Source organism: Orbicella faveolata, unplaced genomic scaffold (genome assembly GCF_042242905.1).
Source record: "Orbicella faveolata isolate gen_17 unplaced genomic scaffold, um_ofav_v1 contig_35, whole genome shotgun sequence".
NCBI classification, from domain to species: domain Eukaryota; kingdom Metazoa; phylum Cnidaria; class Anthozoa; order Scleractinia; family Merulinidae; genus Orbicella; species Orbicella faveolata.
In genome coordinates, this window is record NW_028301564.1 from 22,450,001 (window position 1) to 22,472,188 (window position 22,188).

Genomic DNA, 22,188 nt, shown 5'->3' on the forward strand with positions numbered 1-22,188 from the left:
CGCTAGCCGATTGCGCCACGGAGACCTCTATGGATGCGTTACGAATTAGAAAAAACAATCAGTGAATTACATCTTCCTCTGGTATAACTGAAAAAAAAATTGTTTTCGATTTGATTGGTTTTTCGTTTTTTTTTTTGTTTTGTTTTGGGTTTATTTTACTTCGTACAGAATAAGCATAATACTTCTTTTTACCGTTATCGGTCCTACTCTTTTATTTTTCGTAGACGAATTATTCGTCTTAGAAGTTTTGTTTGTCCTGGGCAAAATATTCATCTTAGACGTTTCTTTCGTCTGAGACGAATTTAGTCGAATTAATTGTCTTAGACATGTAGTGTAGTTGTTATCACGTCCGCCTAACACGCGGAAGGTCGCCGGTTCAAGCCCGGCCAGAAACATAAGTTCTTGCTGCCTTTTTTTCCTTTTTTTCCCCTGCTCTTTGGTTCTAGTGTCACTTGACTAGAGATAAGTGATAAGTAACCTTATGGACCCAGGTCTCTATGGGCTGAGGTCCGCCTTATGTTTGAGGAGGTAAATTCCTTCTCATTTGTAAAAATATACGTTTACCAGTAAACAAAATATACAGTCGTCATAAGTTATGACAACTGTGCTAAAACAATTTATTTTTACCTTATAGATATACCGGGAATAGATGGTAACCTTTTTATGAAAAACAAGAAGATCTGTTAGATCTTAAAACCGCGCTTTTAAAATTTAACTGTTTTCTTAGCACTACAGTTGCAACGCAGTGTACATTCGAAAGTAATCCTTGATGATTCATTGATTACTGTAGACATCACATCACTTGATCAACACAGACTGTACTATTGCACCATCAGTCGTAGCCGTTGCGAAATCTCCGATGACGTAATAGTGTTAATCTGGAACTTTCTTTGGGATATGTATGGGCATGAAGATACTTCTTTCTTAAAAGTCAAGTTTAAATTTAATATTTTCCTTGAGTAAAGGGCTAGCAAAGAAGTCACACGAGTCACATAATTCAAGAATTGCGTTATCGACGGCTATCTTTAGTACGGTGGTTATTTCCCTACCAATGACGTAATCATTGCATGTCCTGACATGTTCTTTGCTTGGCTTGCAAATATTTCATTTTCCTTCCGATCTATGAACTCGCTGCGATGAAAGAGCCAAAGAATTTACTTCATTTGCCTAAAACCACAAGAAATACTCGCAAACTTGCAAATAAATTAATGACCGTCGCTTCTGGCGAAATAAACTTCCAAAGTAAACACGATCTTATTAGTCACGTAGCGAAAGTGAAAGCTGCAACGTTAACGCATTCCATGGCTGACGTAATACCTTTTTTTAGCGTATTTATTAATCCCTTTGAATCCAACGCTTCGATAAAACCAAAAGAAAATATATTTTACCCACAACAAAGGAAACAATATCCGTAAAATTATCCGTGTGTTAATGTTTTAACAGCTTCTGGCGGAAAAAACATCACACGTTGCGTGACTCGGAATTTGGCCGAGCGGCGGTCTGCGTCTGGTCACCGACAAAAAAAAAAAAAATAAACCGCGGGTAAACCTAGAACCGCGCTCGGCCCATGGCCGCGCGGTTAATCAGAAAATCTAATTCTTATATCCTGATTGGAACACAGAAATCATAACCACTCTCCTTCCGACACTGTTATGAACTCTCTACCACATCATCAACTTGCACTATAAACTTTTAAATGTAGAGACAAGAAAAGCCTCCAAACAGTTTGTTAATATCTTTCAATACGTTGGAGGGTTAGACGTCTTCAATTTCATAGAAAATGTATTATTTGAAAACAGTGGCGTGCCACAACCAGGAAAAATAAAACATCGTAGTTGTGAGAAAATAAAGAAGTTGGTCAAAAGAGGGGGAAAAAATATAGGAAGCCTGTTTCCGGCCGGGCTTGAACCGGAGACCTTCCGCGTGTGAGGCGGACGCGATAACCACTACACTACGGAAACCAGGTCGTACAATACCTTTACCCTATTCAGACCGGGATATATTTGACCTTCCGCAGCCAAGGTTGGGCCAAGTCTGGCCCAAGTAAGAACCTTAAGAATATTTCAGCAATGATAATGTGGCTTAGAGAGTATATAGTAAGCCTAAGAACACACTTATGTCATATCACGTGATAATTACGTCAGAATATCCTATCAGCCGCCATTTTAGCTGCAACGTCTTTTTTTTTTTTTTTTTTTTTTTAATTTTATTTGTTATCTGCATGCGCTTACAGGTACAGTATTTACATAGTTACAAGTGTTAATTATTGTGTATAAGTAATATAAGTGTGATTACAAGTACAGTATTTACATTATTACAAGTGCTAATTATAATATATAAGTAATATAATATAATATAATATAATATAATATAATATAATATAATATAATATAATATAATATAATATAACATAATATAAGTGTGTTTACAAGTACAGTATTTACATTGTTACTAGTGCCAATTAAAATATTTAAGTGAAATAGGTGTGTATACAAGTGCATGCCGCTTATAATGCTTTGGAGGAGGGGTGTTTTTTCCTATTTAATTATTAAGAAAGATGTTCTATTCTGTATTTGGTTAACAATTTATCAACGAAAGTGGAGAGGTGAATAGCCTTGTTTTGCATCTTACAAGTGTAGATGTAGAATCTAATAAACAAGATCGTATAATTTAATTTCTTTAATAATGTTTTATCGTATGAGCCGGGCATGATGCCAAATAGTTTTTCTTCTATTGTTGGATTAAAATTCGAATTATTGACAGCATTAAACCAGTCGATGACGTTTTTAACAAAGCTCTTAACAAATTCGCAATCATTAAATGTGTGATCGATTGAATCATGTTCAGCGCAATAGAGGCATTCATCATCCGTTTTGATTCCGTATCTAAAAAGTTCCTTTTTTGTTACAACAATTCTATGAATAAGTTTGAATTGAAATTCTTTTAATTTTGTTTCCTTACAAATGTTTTTCAGCGAGGAAAATATTTTTTCCCATGTCTCCCCATCCAACTGCATGGTTTGACTCCATTTCGTTGAGCCAGTTTGACACCTCGTGTGAATTTTTTTGTTAATTAAACAATAAAAGTCCCTAGTTTTGGCTTTGACTAAGTTAATTTCTGTCAAGTCATCTAGTTGAAAAAGAGGGTTGTTCTCGATGTATGGCTCGCTTTCTGGTGGTAATGTGTTTTTCGCTTTTGTGGCTAGATGCTTCGGTATCGCACTTACAACTTGATAAAATTGGAGAAAGTTTGTTTTGCAAGCGAATTTGTTTTTAAATTCTTGATAAGACATAAACTGGCCATTGTTGTTCAACAGGTCTTATATAAAAAGAATGTTGTTGTTAAGCCATTCACTGATGAAAATGGGCTTCCCTCCAACGAGGATTTCTTTGTTATTGAATACGATCATATCCTGTCCTCTGTCATAGTTATACAAGGTTTTCAATTCATTAAAAAATTTTAAAGTGTCTTTATAAAATGATGGCAAACCGTCGATATATTTTGTGTCGTAGTTACATCTTAAAAGAAAGCTCAGACCGCCGTATTTTCCTAGATAATGGTCTGGAACAGTTTTCCAGTTTTTTCTTCCCGGTGCGAAAAGTCTCGGAATCCAAGCTAACCTCAGTGCCTTTATCATAGTTTCTACATCGATCATACGTATACCCCCTTTATGTCGATCTTGATAGAGCCCTTCTCTTTTTATTTTGTCTTTTTTGTTTTTCCATAGAAATCTAAACAATTTTGTTTTGATTATTGGTATTATTTCTTGAGGTACATTGAGATTTGATGCTAAGTAAACGAGTTGTGATAATGCCAGAGATTTTATGATTAGTACTCTCCCAAATAGTGTAAGGTCACGTGCCCTCCATAGGTCCAGATTTGTTTGCAATTTTTGTAACTTGTGGTTGAAATTATGTTGGTTATTTCCCTTTTCGTCGTGCGAAACATGGATTCCTAAGATTTTAACCGGGTTATGTAACCATTTCAGTTGTAATGGATTGCCCTTATTATTTTTCAATTTTCCCAACCAGAGCGCTTTTTGTTTTCTTCCGGTTTAATTTAAGGCCCGCTAGCGTACCAAAGTTATCGATTATTTCTAAGGCCTTTTCGACAGAGGCCAGGTCAGCACACAAAAGATTTGTATCATCTGCATACTGGTTCAGTTTCAGTTCTTTTCCTAATATTTCAATTCCTTTGACGTGTAGGTCTTGTCGGATTGTATTGGCCATTATTTCTGCTGAAAGAATAAACAAACACGGGGATAGTGGGCACCCCTGACGGACTCCTCTAGACGGCCGAAACCAGTTTGTCAAAAAACCATTGTTTAATGCTGCACTCTCTATGTTGGTGTAAAAGGTGCTAACCCATTTTTAAATACTCGTACCGAAATTGAAGACATCCAGTGTTCTCATCATAAAGGGCCGTTCAAGTGAGTCAAAAGCTTTCCTGAAGTCTAGAGACAGTAGAATGCCTGGGATGTTATGCCTCTTACTATATTCCATAATGTCGATTATGAGGCGGATATTTTCCCCAATATAGCGCCCTTTTTAAACCCGGTTTGGTCCGAGTGCAGCTAACCGGACTCAAACTTAGCTGCACTGTCTTGACTATTTTCATATTTTAAAAACGTCAGAAAGCTTCCAAAAACGACTTAAAACTAATTAACCAAGTTTAAGAAAAACATGAATAAGGACAAGGGAAAAGACCTGTTTTAGCTTTGACGGTTTGTAGTCCAGTTTCAGAACACGTAATGACACTCTTAAGAATTCTTACTTTTGAAGTTTTAAATAGTAACGTATATATATAGATATAAAAATTAATAATTGGATAAATTAAGAACAATTCTCTAGAGAATATCACACGAAGTGTATTGGGAAAGCGAACCACCCAAAACAAAAAACGTATATTCATTTCCAGACTCAATTTGGAAAAAAATATGCCTGTCAAAATGCAGTTGTTAGAGAAACATCAAACTTCAAGTACAGTACCGTTTGACACCAACTTGTTTCCATTCCATGGCTGCTTTAACTTACATATAATCAAAGAGGTTATAAACGTTTAAAATTCAGCCGGCGCGGTCACTTTGCTTCCTCTACAGGTGGAATAAAGCTAAGAATAGTTTACTCTCTCTGTTCTTAAAAACGGTGCACCGTATTATTGCAAAAGTCGTCATGCTATAACTTTCTTTTTATTACATTATGTGTATGGTGAGAGTGGAGAAGGGAGGAATAAAGCTTATTTTGCAGGCGTTAGTTTCGTTTAAGCTAGGAATAGGTAGAAAACAGGAGAATGCGGTGCAGATTTATTGTTTTATAGAAATGGTTAAGAGAAAGATTGATGGTAAGTCTTGAAACGGGAAACATTCATTATAACATAGTGTGTGCGCCTCCATCTAATTCCTATTGAGACATCATGGTTAAAATCTCTTTTGACAATAACTGCAGAAATTCTCGCGCGCTCATTGGCTAATTTTCATTCTCAATAAGCGGACAGACACATGAATTCACAATTTATGTGGTGCGTCAACGAGCGAAGGCGGGACAATTTGGCAATTTGTTACTGTAAAAATCAAATTGACTTCAATTTGTTATATTTACGCACTGCCGTGCGTAAGGATCAGCTTTTCAGATAAACAGAACGAAGACAACTACATCGTTGTATTCTATTAGGAAAAAAAAAAACATGACAGGAATCGTCCCCAGGTGGGCTTGAACCACCAACCTTTCGGTTAACAGCCGAACGCGCTAACCGATTGCGCCACGGAGACCTCTATGAGATCGGTGGGTATTAGTAAAAGAATCAGTGAATTATCCTCCTCTGCAATAAAAACAACAACTTAACTAAAGAAGTTTGTTTTTGATTTGATTTGTTTTTCATTGTTATAGTTTTATTGTATTTTAATCAGTATAACGGTATTACTTTTATTTATCTTTAACAAAAATTGAGCAACCGACTTCAAAAATCTAAAAACAAAAAAAACCGAGAAACTAGTGTAAGTCAAAAATATATTTAATCCTCCCCGGCGGGGAATCGAACCCCGGTCTCCCGCGTGACAGGCGGGGATACTCACCACTATACTACCGAGGATTTGGCGTAAAACAATGTGAACAAGATGCCTGTTTAAACCCAGAATGTTTCGAAATAAATGGAGGTTTCCTGGTTTGAAACTAACTTTGCTCTTAAGAGTTCCTTTCTTATTAAGAGAAAAGTTACAGTACATAAAGGATGGGAGCGAGAGAAAGAGTCATGGAGCTTTAATTATATTAGTGTGTCAATGGAGAAATGGGTTATGACCTTACTTTTTGTATCCCAGGCCAATCAATATTTTCACTGAGTGACCCATCCTACCCAAGAAGTTATTACACAGTCCGCGACGAAAAGTTTTGTAGAAGGTAAAGGCTAAATTGCCATAAAACTAACTTGCGTAAGACAGGTGTTGGGCTGTTTAAACTATCGCAAAAAGAGAGTCGAGAAAAGTCTTAAAACGAGAAACTTTTCTGATAAAAGAGGGATATATATATATTTTAAAAAAAAAATTCTTATCGGATATTTTGGACATTGTAGTCAATCCTTGTAGTTTAATTCATAACGGATAATACCTGGGTCGGCTTCATTAGTTTGGCTCCTAGGGGTTTTGATGCAATAAACAACCGCTTTTTCTGAATCAAATTGGGTGCAAGAGGTCCTATCAATAGAAGTCTTTCGCACTCTGGATAAAGTATCCTGAGAGCTTTTCTCGAATAAATTAATACTCACATGAAGAAGTGTATACGAATCATTAATTCTGGGAGGTGCTATTTCAAAAATTATCTTGTAATCTTCTATTATACTAAGGTGTAACACATTTTTATTGCCTTAGTGTATTGTATTGTATCCTCAAGGAGGGCGCCGTAGCTCAGCTGGTTAGAGTGCCTGTCTCGTAAACAGGAGGTCATGGTTTCAAATCCCATCGGTGCTTTTGAATTAATCCTTCTTTTCAACCATGATATCTTGTCTTAGTTGCCAATTTTACTAACATTTTTCATACTCTTAATGTGAGAGGTTTATAATGGCCCATTCTCTTTATGATACAAGAGTTCAAGGAACCATGGTAGTTGTATCCATTAAAACAAATATCCAGTCCAAGATGATGAATACAACTATACCATGATTCCCTCCAAGCATGTCTCAGAAGGAAATAGTACTTCACAAATTTCGTTTTTGTTCGAACTGTAACAGGATTCAGTAAATGCTGTACATCATCAACTGACAAACCACAACATTGACTGGGACTCTGCTCAGTGCTTAACCTACAGTACAAACTATTTTCAACAACTGACTCTGGAAAGCTGGTACACTAACCTAGAACAAACGCCTCTTAGCAGATGTCAACAACTACCGGCGCCTTACAAACGACTTATCCATGACAGAAACGAAACCGACAAACGGACTTCTGACAGACCGACTTAACAATACACGGACCAAAAACCGACCTATTTGACTAACAACAGACGGATCGAAGCCCACCAATGACTGATGACAAACTTTACACGAGTCGTTTAGCCAATACCATCATGGCTATACTCACCAATCACGTTCAACGGACCAGACTTATAAGATCATCGACTGACAAACACTATTCACTTGACTCTGAAGATGACTTCCGCTCAGGTTGTCGAAACGTCAGTCACCAACAACAGTTCTTTTCAGAACTACACTCACCCGGACGATCACACAATACGAACTACTGTAAGAGGATTCTAACGACGTTCCGCCAAATCTCTGCATTACGGCTGCGCATTCACACTGCCACGGCTCATAAGTAGCTTCAAGAGTACGAGGATGAAACTCCGCTCCTGCCAAACTAGAAAATGGTTTCTCGTTCTCTTCTCTTTTTCTTTTTTTTTTTTTCTTTTTCTTCAGTTAGTTGTAATTGTTCCGCTTTTGATGACCTGCTTACGTTATCTGCCCGTTTCCAAGTAGTATTTTCTGCCGCTGATACCGTCTGACGGCTATCAGAAAAACGTTCAGGGGCATATTGCCCAAAATTTAAATACCGTAATCCACGAATTAGCGCCTCCCCTCAAATACGCGCCCCCTTCGAATAATTGGCTCCCCTTCTATCGGCCAAAATTGAAAATAAGCGCCCGCCAGGATGTACAGTTTTGGTCGTGCTCAATCACAAGCCAGTGATTATCGACTTATTATATCACTGCGAATTGACGGATTGTCGTAACGGATAGTAATGAAGATCTACTGAGTCATTCATTTGCAGCAGGTCTATACATCGGCCAGAGGTGTTCAGTATATTACGTAGTTCTTCAAGAGAGACAGGATCCGAACGGGGCTTAAATGCTTCCAGAATGAGAAAGATGTGTGTCAGTGGTTTCCGTAGTGTAGTGGTTATCACTTCCGCCAAACACGCGGAGGGTCGCCAGTTCAAGCCCGGCCGGAAACAGGCTTCTTATATATATATTTTTTCTCTTTATTTCAATAACTTCTCTATTTTCTTACAACCATAATGTTTCATTTTTCCTGGCCATGATACGCTTCTGGATTCAACGAATGCATTTTCTACCAAATTGAAGACGACTAGCACTGGAAAAGTTGAAAATTTACAGAGTATGTAAATAACATGTAATTAACATGTAAATAATCAAAAAAAGACTGTAAAGAATAATTTACATGATTTTTCCCCTTTTACATGTTTTGAAGGTTTCATGTAAATAACATGTAAATATTTTAAGTGAAACATGTAAATGATGAAGAAAACACTGTAAATGTTTCAAAGCAAAGGGCTAAGATCATGTAAATAACATGTAAACTGTTCGTGCAAATACTGTAAATAGTCTGTAAATTTCTTGTGATTCAACCTGGAAACCCGTAAATAACATGTAAATTTAATGCAGGGAGGGTGCCATAATACTGTAAATAACATGTAAATAAAAAAGGGGAGGCTGTAAACAACATGTAAATAAAAAAAGGGAGGCTATAAATAACATGGAAAATGAAAACAGGAGCCTGTAAATAACATGTAAATCGAAAAAGGGAGCCTGTAAATAACGTGTAAATCAAAAGGGGAGTCTGTAAATAACATGGAAATCAAAAAAGGAGCCCATAAAGAACATGTAAATCGAAAAAGGGAGCCTGTAAATAACATGTAAATCAAAAAAGGGAGCCTGTAAATAACATGTAAATCGAAAAAGGGAGCCTGTAAATAACATGTAAATCGAAGAAGGGAGCCTGTAAATAACATGGAAATCGAAAAAGAGAGCCTGTAAATAACATGGAAATGGAAAAAGGGAGCCTGTAAATAACATGGAAATCGACAAAGGGAGCCTGTAAATAGCATGTAAATGGAAAAAGGGAGCCTGTAAATAACATGGAAATCGAAAAAGGGAACCTGTAAATAACATGTAAACTGAAAAGGGGAGCCTGTAAATAACCTGTAAATTGAAAAAGGGAGCCTGCAAATAACCTGTAAATTGAAAAAGGGAGCCTGTAAATAACCTGGAAATGGAAAAAGGGAGCCTGTAAATAACATGAAAATCGAAAAAGGAAGGCAGAAACCCTGTGCAATAAATGATGTGCAAATAATCACTTGAGGAAAAATGCATGGAATGTACTGTTTTATTGTAATCAAATCTGTTGACCTTAATTATAATAGTAGAAAATATGCAAATTTATACAGAATCAGAAATTTATTGCAATCAGAAAAAACTCAGTAAAATTCAAATAGTTTTTATATGCCATGAATAAGGTTTACAGTGTATACATTGCAACAAATAAAACATGTTTTCTTTTCTATCTATTCATAACAAGACGACTTAAATGTAATTTTGTGCATGGCCAAAATATTTTAAAATACCATGACTGAGCTCCTTTAACCGAATTCAAGCACTTTTCAAGAAGACTACTAAAATTCAAGACCTTTTCAAGATTGTGGGAAACCATGTCATATTCAGCTCTATTTAATTCATAAATAATAAAATGATTAAGAACTATACTGTTGTCAGCTACAACTAGTAAAAATTTTGCAATTTAGGTGTATTACTAAATTAAAATTGTTTGCGAATGGATACCTCTCTTAAATATATACTAAATCCACAAAGTCAAATGTAACGTAATAATACCTTTGTCATAAAATGAATGAATAAACTGTTTTTTCTTACTAAGTAATTAATGTAGGATTAAATTAGCCTTAACAATGAAAAATGGGGGAGGCACGATGGCCTCGTAGTTACATGTAGTGCGCTCAACTCCTGATCGAGCGATCCGGGTTCAAGCTCTAGGCGGGTACATTCTGTTGTGTTGTTGGGCAACACACTTTACTCTCAGTGTCTCTCCACCCAGGTGTATAAGTGGGTAGCAGCGAATTTAATGGTTGGGTAACCCTGCAATGGACTGGCATCTCATCCAGGGGGAGTAGAAATAGTCCTAGTCGCTTCCTGCTACAGAAAGCGGGATAAGCTCCAGCCTGTTGGGCCACGTGGCTCGTATGCAGACTTTACCTTATTATGAAAATTACTGCAATGTAAGTGTGAAGTATTGATCAACTTTTTTCATAGAGTGAATTGTTCTTCTGTTTGAAATAACAGAAAATAGGGAGAAAAACATTTACCACAAGATAGAGATTGACATTTTAAATTCATCATAAAAACATTCATGCCAAAGGAATACTACATTGCATAACATAAAACAAGGCTTCTGACATCTTTTAGGCTATGTTTTCAAAGTCACAGTTTCCTTCTTTTTCCAAAACTGTACGGAATCCAAACAGTACAAACATTTTGGACCCCTGACAAAACATTCACTGTAAACAATATTCAAAATTTTACTTTTTCTTTTTGTGATAAAAAACTGTACTGTAAAAAAAAAATTCATAGCGGCCTGTTGAAATTGAAAGGCCTATCTAGTACCATAGTTCCCATAACACATCATGGTACTACATGTATGTAAACATAGCCTTTTCTTTTTATGATGAAATCTTATAGCTGCTGTATTGAACAATAAGTATCAACCTAGTAATCTAAGATATTTAAATTTGATGCTAATTCACTAACACAGATACAGTGTAAGTGATACTTCAAAGCATTAAAAAATAATGTTTAAAGTGGTTGAATTTATGCCAGAAAGCTGCCAGAGCATATCAAAGTGTTGAAGGTCACCATGTTAGACTGTAATGCACCAGGGACCCATTTCTCGAAGGTCCCAAAAAGTTTTCGCACCCAGAAAGCCATACCAAAATCTGAAATCTTATGCTTACAGAGCTGTTTTAATTGCTTATTCTCAATATGAACAGAGGTTTCCTTCACACAAGAAGTTTCAGGCATATACAGCTCTTAGTTTTTAGACACAGCTCAATTAAAGATGGCTTTGTGGGCCTGAAAAGCTTCCAGGGCCTTCAAGAAATGAGCCTTGGACCCCTTATAGAGTCATAAGTACTGTAGACTTCTCAGTGGCTGATTTTTTCCTGATCAAGCATCAATGCCAAGGAGTATGCATGTATTGACCACTCTCAATTTTACTTCATCCTACAAGTAACATAAAACATTTCGTTAAATAAGATAAGTTATGTCTGAGTATGAATCAGCAAATTCTGTGTATGATATCAATCACTGAATTTTACATTGGAGTTATTATTTTGTTTCTTGTCATTCCAATTTATACTGTGACCTTTGAAATCAGACTGTAGCCGGTCATGTTGACTGGCCAAAGTAATTTTAGCTCGGTCACGTCTCGTTTCTGACCGGTCAGGATATTTATGCAAAAAATCAAGTACATGTAATGTGAGCCAAATTAAAGCCACAAATATAGTTTATTTGTTCCAGTCACTGCTAGACCGTTTCAAAATTGGCTTAATATTAACCCCAGTCACTCGAATGGCATTCCTATCGATCTTGAACGCATGATAAACAGCAAGCGAATGGTCTTTAGCCGTTCGAACAGATACATGTATGCATTGGTGTATGTTTTCATTAGAGGTCATAATAAAAAAGAGATTAAAAACTCTCAGATTTACAGTTGGGGATTTGATTGTTTATTCAAGAATGAACAACGTGACCGTCTCAACATGACATGACTGGTCAACATGACTGGCGAGTGAAGTTTTTGGCCAGTCAAGTGACCATTCTGGCCAGACATTGCCCGTTGACCGGCCATTATTTTGAGCCCTGAATATTCATCAATCAAACAGATCTTAATCTACATCTGTAGCTACTGTGTGACAAAAACTTTGCATCTCTGATTGGAAGGCACTGAATGTCAGAGGATGAAGAAGAACTAAACTCAAAATGTGTGGCAGTAAATATTCAATGTTCACTATCTTCTACATTGTAATATTCATGCACAATAAATCAAACTCCTATCAAACAATGTTTAAATAATAAGTCAAGTTATTTGCAGGCACAATTTGATTGTTTCTTACATGTACTTATGCTCTATTGGTGGACAAAGGTACAGCTGATGTCATAAATGTTTGTTTTTGTTTCTTTGTTATGTATTACGAAGCAGATAGATTCTACGTTGTCGCGCATCTGTTCAGTAATAGATCGCAGAAGACATCAAAATGTGGTAAGAACATCAGTGACACGCGCCTGAAAAATTCACAGATTCTGTGACACACTCTGGTAATGGCTTATGTGAATATTTTTTGTTTTTACCACATTTTGGTGTTATCTGTGATCTACTCAGGGCAGGAAAAAACCAGATCTGATTTACTCAGCCAAGTAAATTTTGCTCTTGGGCAAGTGAAAATAGAAGTTCAGTAGCCCAGTGGGCAAGTGAAATTATAATGTAGCCTCAGTAGTCTTGTGAGTCTGACTAAAAATGCCAGCTTGATAAATGATAATTTCCAGTCATTCCATTTCAAAACTTAAGACCTAAAGAGTAGTTAATTATTAGGTTGAAAGCAAGAATTAGTTAGGAATCCGAACGTACTTCATTCGCATTTGTCCTCTGATTTCCTTACTGGCCACCACACTGGCAACTAATATTTAAATGGGGGCAAGCGAAAACTGAAATTGACTGGCCCACTGGGCAAGTGACTTACAATTTTTTTTCCTGCCCTGCTACAGATGAATGAACAGATGCATGACACATGAAACCTGCATGTATTTGGTAAGAGCCCAATTTCATACAAGTAAAATGTACAGCTGTAACAGGTCTCTAAAATGCTGTCTGGTCATCCCAGGGTAAGGCAATCGATTGAAATTGATCCATAAATTGATATAAATCAATAAATTGAAATTAATGTAAGTGTTACCAGTGCTATCAATCAACTGAAAGAAATTCATACTCACATGCTAGAGAAGTTTCAAGTTATCAATTTGATTTTACCAAATTTATCAGTCATTAGAGAATCAATTGAAAGTTGGCCTCTCTTTGTTAGTTCACATAAACTGTAGAAAAATTGTGTCCCTCAACACAATGTTTGATTGTAACTTTTTTATGTAGATTTCAAAGGCACTACCAAAGACCCCTAAAACATAGTCCCCGATACATGTATGCCAGCAAAATATTCTGTTTACAAGATACAATGTTATGTTTTTATGCAATTGTATTCATGATTTCATATTTCACTTTATATCTTTTGTTCATTTCTTTCTTATTAAATGTTGCTTAAAAGATAAGCTAGTATCAGCAAAATTGATAATGCTTATTGAAAATTGGATCACAATCGATTACTCATGACGAATCCTTTTATTGATTTCTGATATCACTGACTAATTCCTATTGATTGTTATGAAATAATCGATTGACTATACTGTGTCGTCCAAGACAAGTAGATTTTCCTGCCTGAGCAAGTTACTCTTCCTTTTTTTTTCAAGTCCTGTGTAGTTTTCATGACAGTTTGAGGTACATGTATACCTCTTTATAAAGTATCGTAGTGTTTTTTTTGGTGAAAGAAAATTTCACAACGTTTAACTTACTATCAGCACCAGTGGGTGCAATGTCCATGTACAGTTGTGTAGCATATTGTAACTTGCATGTAGGTACAACTGTAGACACTTGAGTAACTTCAGAATACTTACACTAGCATAAGAGAAATTTCTCTGCTGAAGATGGCACATTACATTTTAGCTCACTAGCATTCACATCAGAGGGCAACATAACCTTACAAGAGAATGCATCAGAAGGAATCATAAGGTGCATATAAGCCAATAACAAATGTCGCATGCTCTTACTCGGTTATCGAGAACAGATAAGAACAGATAATAAAGCCCTTTATGCAGAGCAGATAAACATCAACAAGGTCGATTCCACAAGCAATGTAACTTCTCCTTGATAATGACACATTCACAACCAAAGACAAAACGAAATGTATACGTATCTTGACGTTACTTTACTCTACTCGTTCAATTTATGCAAAACTTGCTTACCTGTTGTTGTTGTTGCCTGTAATCGCTATCTTCAGCTTCTGGGTAACGGAAAACTTTGCCTTGAAACCGTGCACGATGACGAAGCGAAGGTAGAGTGGATTTTGGCCCGCTGAAACAGAGCTCGAGTTCGATGCAAGTTCCAACGAACTGCCGAACACGGCGGGAGAACCGAGAGGACCTGGTACCTAACATGAAGACCGCTGATTCCTGTTTGTTGGAGATCGGGCACTCACAAGGCTGGTATGCTCTTATAAAGGGACTGGGATAACAGTGACGGCAATGAAAGCACAGAACGGTAGAAATCACAAAAAAAAAAAACCAAAACAAAACAAAAAACAAAATGTCATTTTGGGTACCGAAAAAAAGTCAGCTATCATTTTCGGAAAGGCGATAAGTCCTAACGTTTTCGGGAAATGGACAAAAAAGCCCTAATAAGTACGAGATACACAAGCTCCTCTAGAATAACCGAACAGATATATTTTTTTTGCGCTACCTAAAATTAACCTACAGAGCTTTGAAAGTACACCAGATAGCCTAAAACAGCGTTTCAAAGCATTCGAGAGAAAACGGTCGTTGGGCCGGCCGTGTCCCTTATGGTTCCCTGCCTAACCTAACTCGCGTCAGTTCAAACTCGGTCACCGGGGCTCTTTCCGTCTTGAACTCACACAACACGTGACGCTTTCATGGTCCTTCATGAATAAATACGTACGTGTCCGAGAATTAATTTTTCCCTTTTCTAGAGGCGTAAGCTTGGGACGCCTGCATGTGCAGTAACAATTCTAGTTTTATTTTGTCGTTGTGGATGCGCGGAAAGTTCACAAGAAGACAGCTTCGTGCGGTGTCGATCAATGCAGCGATTTAGTTTGGTGCATACCCTCTAACCCAACTTCAATTTAAAGCACACTATAGCACACGCTTGGATTTTAGAGAAGTTCAAATGCTTCAACGTAAAAGGCACCTTAATGGAGGCTTCACGGTAGGTTTACGGAGCTTTAGGGCGGTGTTACGTTTTAACTTTACGCGCCTTTAAAAGGTCCCATTTATATGTTCTCGGTTACCCGAGACAACCCTTCCTCTCTCTCCCCCCCCCCCCCCCCCCGCCCGTCCCCCAAGTTTAACCTGGCCGGGGTAACTTTTCATTTATTTCTTTGCAAAATCCAACCAACCGTTTACAAGAGGATAGCGAACCTGTCGGTAACTTGGAATTTACATCATTTCAACAGTCTCCGTTGGTTGAACCATTACACCAGAGTTATATTAAATAAGCCCACTTTTCCGTTACATGGTTTTTGCAGGGTTTAGGCAGGCCTTCTCTTAAATTTAGATCTTTTTTTTCTAAGAGTCTCCATTTTACATTAATGTGGTTTTAACAGTTTTTCGAAAAGCCCCCATTAGCTCATTTAAATTGTTTTCACAGCCTTTGCAAGGTCCCCCTTTTTAATTTACATGTTTTTAACAGGCTATTTACAGTCCCCCACTGCACCCGTGCAACTTCTAGGTTTTCCATTTACATGGTTTTTACATGTTTCTTACAGGCTCCCTTTCTTTCATTTACATTGTTTTTACATGTTTCTTACAGGCCCCCTTTTTTCATTGACATGGTTTTTACATGTTTCTTACAGGTCCCCTTTTTTCATTGACATGGTTTTTAAATGTTTCTTACAGGCCCCCTTTTTTCATTGACATGGTTTTTACATGTTTCTTACAGGCCCCCTTTTTTCATTGACATGGTTTTTACATGTTTCTTACAGGCCCCCTTTTTTCATTGACATGGTTTTTACATGTTTCTTACAGGCCCCCTTTTTTCATTGACATGGTTTTTACATCTTTCTTACAGGCCCCCTTTTTTCATTTACATGATTTTTACAGGGTTACAAACATAACATTTCCAGACTTTTTACAGCATTCGCTTGAATTATTTACATGTTTCTTACATGGTTTAGCAAAGCAATTTACATGTTTTTTACAAAGGCAGATACTGTAAAAGTGCGTAAAATATTTTACAGGTTTTTACATGTTCTTCAAATGATCATTGTTGACAAAGACAATGTAAATCACTATTTACAGAACATTTACATGCTGTACTAAAAGCTGTAAGTTTCCTGTAAATTTATTTTACAAAACCCTAACATGTAAATTGTAATTTACAAAGAATGTAAATCAATATTTACATGCTGTAAATTAAAATTGACATGTCCATGTAAATTTTCAACTTTTCCAGTGTAGCCCTGAATTAACTCCTTTTCCGATAACTAATTGAGAACCCATCACCCGTTTCATGCAGGCTCCTTTTTATGGCAGTTTACCTCTACCTTCGACAAAACTATTCTTCACGGTGTGTGCAATAACTTCTTGGGGAGCATGGGTGACTGAGTAAAAATAATCATTCGCCTGGAATACAGGAAGTAAGACCATAGCCCATTTCTCCATTAACACACTGATTACAGCTACATGACTCTCTCTCTCGCTCCAATCTTTTATGTAATGTTACCTCTTTTTTCCTTCATAGATAATGAACTTTTTAGAGTAGAGTTTGTTTCAAAACCAGCAAACCCCCAATTTTTTCGAAACAGTGGTTCGAAATTGAACAGGGCATCTTGTCCAATGCTGTCATCCCAAATCCTCGGTAGTATAGTGGTGAGTATCCCTGCCTGTCACGCGGGAGACCGGGGTTCGATTCCCCGCCGGGGAGGATTGAATACATTTTTGATTAGAAATAATTTATCCGCGTCCTTATATTTGTTTTTATTATTATTTTTGAGATCGGTTGGTCAATTGATATATAAATTTTTCTCATCCGGATTAACAGATCAAATCAAAAAGACACTTTCACATGGAGTTAACCTCACTGCGTCTTTCCCTCTTGGACATAATTCTCCATAAAAAATGGCTATGCCTGAACTTCTTCAGCTGAATTATTGTTGTTATAGCAGAGGAAGAAATAATTCAATGGCTCTTTCCCTAAGTAAATTCATAGTGCTCTCGTAAATGTGTCCGTGTTCATGCATGACGAGATTCATGAGGATCTGAAATCATGGACCCCTGCCGATGTTCTACGGTTGAACTGGTTAGTGCGTTCGGCTGTTAACCGAAAGGTTGGTGGTTCAAGCCCACCCGGGGACGCACAGTTTTGTTTGTAATCTTTTTTCCGAAATCAATGTAAATTCAACGTTTCTAATTTCTAGGCGCTATATCAATCACTGAGCTCTTAACCATTTCTTGAAACCAGAGCTTGAACTATACTTCATTAGTCAGCGTTGAGGCTAGTTTTCACCTACAATCTTGGTCAGAAGGATCAATGATAAAGCAATGATGAACTAGCGCCAAACCAAAAAGTCGCCATCATTTCTATCATTGATATTGGGGGACGGGTGGTCTTAATTTTTCATTTAAACTGTGTAAGATAATCTTGGACAGAATAAAATAAGAAATAACCCCCCCCCCCCCCCCCCGCCCCTACTGAAATAATGATGCACTCCATTTTTTCCATCATTGAAATGGGAAGGGGTGGTTTTAATTTTTCATTTAAATTGTTTACGATTGTGGCTCCAAGTTAAGCAGAACTCCCGTAAAATTAGCTCCATTTCTGTCTCTCCCACTCTCACCACACACTTATTTTTCTCTGATATTAATGTAAATTAAACCTTTCCTATTTCAAGGCGTTTATTAATCATTTTGTTAAGCAAATTCTATAAACTACTGCTTGAGCCATACGTCATTGCAATAATCTCCCATGAGGACCCTGTTGACGTTCAGGCCTCTGTATCTACACAGTTGTGTATTGCTTCATAGGTAGTGTCTAGACAAATTTTAGTTGTAAAACAACGAGGATGAAGGGTTTTTCAAGCCCAGCTGGAGAAAGCTATGTCCTTCTTTTATCCTTTCGTCTTTCTTTCACCTCTAGTTTTTCATAATTGTCATGTTATTGTTCTTCTTGTTGTTGTTGTTGTTGTTGTTGTTGTTTTAGTTGTTATTGTTGCTGTTGTTGTTGCTTTTTTGTCAGTTGAAATGTTTATGGCATCTTGCTTTATTCCAGGTAATTTATTTTCTAACAATGTGATGCCGTCTGAATCTTAAACATATAGAAATCGGAAGACTGTTCTGAGGCATTTTACCCTAAACAAACAAACTAACAAAAAAGGTAAGAGAAGAAAAAGTACATATATCAGATCAAAATATATTTCCATCCTCACCGGCGAGGAATCGAACCCCGGTCTCCAGAGGAACAAGCCAGATTTGCATTAATAATTAGACCTAACTCCTTGAATCTGCCAGTTGATTCGTTGAATTCAGGACTATCTTTCTTCCCCCAATATTTAATATCTGCTGTTTTTGGGAGTATCTCTGTTTCTTATTGTAAAAAAGATCATTTATTCATTTAATCAGTCTGTCAGTTTGTCGGTCGGTCGGTCGGTCGGTCTGTCGTTCTGTTCGTCTGTCAGACAAGTCGGTCTGTCTGTCAATCTGTATGTCGGAACACATTCTAAATTGACGACTTATTATGTGGTTTCCGTAGTGTAGTGGTTATCACGTCCGCCTAACACGCGGAAGGTCGCCGGTTCGAGCCCGGCTGGAAACATACTTTATTTTTTTAATTTCAGTCTCTCTTTCTTTCGCTTTTCTTTCGCATCTTTAGTTTTTTTATAACTGTCCTGTTGTTATTTTTGCTGCTGTTGTTGTTGTTGTTGTTGTTGTTGTCTTTCTTTGTCACTTGAACTGTTTATGGCATCTTGCTTTATTCCAGGTAATTTATTTTCTACCAATGTGATGCCGTCTGAATCTTATACATATAGAAATCCTGAGAGAGCGTTCTGAGGCATTTTACCCGAAACAAACAAACAAAAAAGGTAAGAGATGAAAAAGTACATATAAAGTACATGAAAAAGTACATATAACCCCGGTCTCCTGCGTGACAAGCGGGGAAACTCACCACTATACTACTGAGGAACATGCCAGATTGGCATTAATAACTAGACCCAACTCCTTGAATCTGGCAGTTGCTTCCTTCAATCAGTCTGTCAGTTTGTCGATCTGTCGTTCTCTCGGCCTGTCGGTTTGTCGGTCGGTCGGTCGGTCGGTCGGTCTGTCTGTCAATCTGTATGTCGGAAAAATTCTAAGATAACAACGATTCTTTTCATGTGGTTTCCGTAGTGTAGTGGTTATCACGTCCGCCTAACACGCGGAAGGTCGCCGGTTCGAGCCCGGCCGGAAACATACTTTATTTTTCTTAGTTTCAGTCTCTCTTTCTTTCCCTTTTTGAACTTTCTGAGTAAATCTTGTTAAACGAGGAAGACTATGATGAACAGCTAGCTAAGCATAGGCTTCTTATTAGAACACACAAGACGTATTGTGAACGCGCTACCCGCCGATTGGGCATGATTATGCAAAGCGATTTTATGCCCAAGAAGAATCCAGCGTTTATGATCACAGAGAGCTGTTTTGAACTGAGTCATTCTCTCAGTCCTCAGATCAGGGGCAGCTCCTCGCTTTCTCTCCACCTTTTGTTTACCGAGTTTCTACCCACCGTTTCGACGTTTCCTCAGTGCCCCCACTAACCTGGAAACGGTCTCTGATGATGATTAGTTACACTTATCGTTTGTTCAGTGGCTAGTGTGCGATATGAGCTCTTTCCTCCGCAGAGAATTAAAGGGTTTTTTCATTGTTGCGGAAAATGCGTGAAAGGCATTTTGCGCGTACGTCTACCTCGAACAACTGATTATAGAGAATGATTCTATAGTAAAAGTCATTGAGACATGACTATTTTATTGACATTGCATTTCCTAGCCTGTCTGTAATGCCACATGATTTCTTGTCCCAAAACAAAGGGGGGCTAAAATTTCGTATCATGTTCTCCTGGAGATTTCAAACGATAAGTGCACCTGCAAAGCGGAGGAATCGCGATGGAAAGTGATCATCGACCAACTCTAATTTGCATTATCTGCTTCACCACCACGACCCGTAACTGGCTTACGCAATAACGGGTTGAAAAGGAAAATGAATTCACAGCTTCTAGCTAGATCCTTCAACTAATGATAAAATTGGCGAAAGACGGTATTTAGATACAGCCTGCGTCGTTGTATTCTAGTTAGTGTGATCTTTTAAAAAAACAACAAAAAAAAGAATCATAATAAACTAAAGCGTCCCCGGGTGGACTTGAACCACCAACCTTTCGGTTAACAGCCGAACGCGCTAACCGATTGCGCCACGGAGACCTCTATGGATGCGTTGCGAATTAGAGAAAACAATGAGAGAATTGTATCTTCCTCTTGTATAACTGAAAAAAAAAATTGTTTTCGATTGATTGGAAAATTAAACGAGACTTACCTGGAAGTTGAAGTTTGATTGAAATTCTACCGTGGCATTTGCAGGAATGAGGAGGTCACGTGAGATAGCAAGCATGTGATATCCGAGCTCAGTCTTGAAAGCAGTTTGGTGTGGCTTTGATGGTACAGGGAAAGAGGTCACTATGAAGAGCGTAAGGGCCCATGGGATGGATGGGATGTGACCTCCTCATTCCTGCAAATTCCATGGTAGAATTTCAATCAAACTTCAACTTCCAGGTAAGTCTCGTTTAATTTTCCAATTCTACCTCGCATTTGCATACAATCGGAGGTCAAGTGAGATTTCAAAGCTCAAAGCCACAGCAAATAACAGGCATAATAGCTGTAACACCATGGCATGTACTTTAATGATACTCCTTACATGACATGTACCATTACCAAATGCTAATGTAAACACAATGAAACAGAATATGATATGGTACCACTGCTAAAGCATGCAAAGCTGCAAACACAGAAAATTACTGGCTACTGCTAGTAAGGATAGCCTCTGCGAAATTACTTTCATTTATGATAGGGCGATCATAAAATTTTGCAAAGGTTGAATCTGAGCGCCACCCAGCAGTGTTCATAATCTCATGAATAGGTACATTAGCAGCTTTAGCAGCTGACGTTGCTGCACCCCTAGTGCTATGGGGTTTGAAAACTGAAGTATTGATTCCTGCATCCTTCATAGTTTGTCTAACCCATCTAGATATTGTGTCCTTAGAGGCAGGTCCATGAGTGCTACATAGCAAATCAGCAGCTGCTTTGTGCCTTTTCTAAGAGAGGCTGTCCTTTCAATATAGACTGTCAAAAGTTCAACAACACAAAGTCTTTTATCCACATTATAACTGGTAAAGGTGATAGGGAATGAGTGTCTGTTCTGGCCACCTTTTGCACTGGTTTGCTTCAAGAGAGAGGAGATATGGAATATATACTTTCCAGGCGATGCACGCATTTCCTCCAGAGATAACTTTTGAAGAGTCTGGGTTCTCTGTGCTGAGAGGAGTGCCATAAGCATGACTAGTTTCTGAGTGAGTTGCTTAAGTGACAAGTTTCCTGTGGTTGGATATGTTTTTAAATGGTTGAGCACAATCTGTGGATTCCAAGTCTCAGTATAGCGAGGCAGGGCTGGTTTTTGATTGAATAAACCAGACATAAACCGTGACACTAGTGGGTGATCACACACTTTTACGCCATCTATTTTGATGAAGGTTGACAAGACACTCCGAGCAGTTGCTACCGCACTATATCCAACTGTTTTTGATTGGAATGACAGGAACTCCAAAACCTGTTGCAGGGTTGGGTTCATTGGAGTGATAGAATTGTCATTACTAAACTTAACCCAAGCTGAAACATATGTATGATATTGCTTACGGGTCCCTGATCGCCATGATAAGATGGTGTTCAAAGGCTCCCCTGTTACGCCTTGATTAATTAATGATGACTGGACACAAGACATCCATGAAGCTGAAGTTTGGGGAACAGAGGGTGAACTTCTTCTGGTT

The 22,188-nt window shown here is 37.7% G+C and overlaps 2 long non-coding RNA genes, 11 other non-coding genes and 1 pseudogene across 14 annotated transcripts in view; 6 read left to right on the top strand and 8 right to left on the bottom strand.

Annotated features, from left to right (window-relative positions):
* The window catches only part of Trnan-guu (transfer RNA asparagine (anticodon GUU)), a 74-nt gene extending 49 nt beyond the window's left edge, over positions 1-25 (bottom strand). Inside the window, exon 1 of the tRNA in view lies at positions 1-25. This exon is cut by the window's left edge and continues 49 nt beyond it. This is a non-coding gene — a tRNA (tRNA-Asn).
* The window catches only part of LOC149103774 (uncharacterized), a 248,417-nt gene that overhangs the window by 119,079 nt on the left and 107,150 nt on the right, over positions 1-22,188 (bottom strand). The window lies entirely within an intron of this gene.
* Trnav-aac (transfer RNA valine (anticodon AAC)) lies at positions 324-395 on the top strand. The gene has a single exon. It is a non-coding gene; the product is annotated as a tRNA-Val (tRNA).
* On the bottom strand, positions 1,889-1,961 carry Trnav-cac (transfer RNA valine (anticodon CAC)). The gene has a single exon. It is a non-coding gene; the product is annotated as a tRNA-Val (tRNA).
* Trnan-guu (transfer RNA asparagine (anticodon GUU)) lies at positions 5,694-5,767 on the bottom strand. Its single transcript has one exon. It is a non-coding gene; the product is annotated as a tRNA-Asn (tRNA).
* Trnad-guc (transfer RNA aspartic acid (anticodon GUC)) lies at positions 6,016-6,087 on the bottom strand. Its single transcript has one exon. It is a non-coding gene; the product is annotated as a tRNA-Asp (tRNA).
* Positions 6,885-6,958, top strand: Trnat-cgu (transfer RNA threonine (anticodon CGU)). The gene has a single exon. It is a non-coding gene; the product is annotated as a tRNA-Thr (tRNA).
* Positions 8,365-8,437, top strand: Trnav-aac (transfer RNA valine (anticodon AAC)). The gene has a single exon. It is a non-coding gene; the product is annotated as a tRNA-Val (tRNA).
* On the bottom strand, positions 9,592-14,804 carry LOC149103791 (uncharacterized). 2 transcript variants are annotated; one of them, XR_016201981.1, is made up of 3 exons: positions 14,361-14,804; positions 14,013-14,094; positions 9,592-11,513 (listed from the first exon to the last, which is right to left on the bottom strand). It is a non-coding gene; the product is annotated as an uncharacterized LOC149103791 (long non-coding RNA). The 2 variants fall into 2 exon arrangements; XR_016201982.1 differs by lacking the exon at positions 14,013-14,094 and having other exon boundaries at positions 14,361-14,790.
* On the top strand, positions 16,981-17,052 carry Trnad-guc (transfer RNA aspartic acid (anticodon GUC)). Its single transcript has one exon. It is a non-coding gene; the product is annotated as a tRNA-Asp (tRNA).
* Positions 18,867-18,939, top strand: Trnav-aac (transfer RNA valine (anticodon AAC)). The gene has a single exon. It is a non-coding gene; the product is annotated as a tRNA-Val (tRNA).
* Trnav-aac (transfer RNA valine (anticodon AAC)) lies at positions 19,502-19,574 on the top strand. Its single transcript has one exon. It is a non-coding gene; the product is annotated as a tRNA-Val (tRNA).
* Positions 20,499-20,572, bottom strand: Trnan-guu (transfer RNA asparagine (anticodon GUU)). The gene has a single exon. It is a non-coding gene; the product is annotated as a tRNA-Asn (tRNA).
* Positions 21,025-22,185, bottom strand: LOC149103796 (uncharacterized; annotated as a pseudogene).